Source organism: Penaeus monodon, chromosome 23 (assembly GCF_015228065.2).
Source record: "Penaeus monodon isolate SGIC_2016 chromosome 23, NSTDA_Pmon_1, whole genome shotgun sequence".
Lineage (NCBI taxonomy): Eukaryota > Metazoa > Arthropoda > Malacostraca > Decapoda > Penaeidae > Penaeus > Penaeus monodon.
Genome location: NC_051408.1, coordinates 27,459,760 through 27,460,079, shown reverse-complemented (window position 1 = coordinate 27,460,079; position 320 = coordinate 27,459,760). Strand labels below are relative to the sequence as shown.

Sequence of the window (320 nt, the reverse complement as noted above, 5' to 3'; positions counted from 1 at the left end):
ACAACACAGGTTAGTGTGTTTCTGAGTGTGACCAAAGGCGAAAGTCCCATCATCGAGCAGCGCTGTCCCGTTCCTTTCCATCGAGCAAAGGTCAACTATCTCGCTGAAAGAGTTACCGAAGCATGGCGCAAATGACGTCACTGGTCGGGGAAAAAAGTAATAGCCACGATATGTAAAAATTAAAGGATCTGATTTGTACATTTCTGAGAAACCCTATAATACGGGGAAGGAATTTAATAGTATATACATTTCTTATATGCTATTCATAGACGCAAAAATATTATGTTGTCTGTAACTGTTTGAAAATATTTCATCATTTT

General features: G+C 38.4%; 1 pseudogene; it reads right to left on the bottom strand.

Annotated features, from left to right (window-relative positions):
- Nucleotides 1-320, bottom strand: part of LOC119588196 — a 51,362-nt pseudogene that overhangs the window by 49,975 nt on the left and 1,067 nt on the right.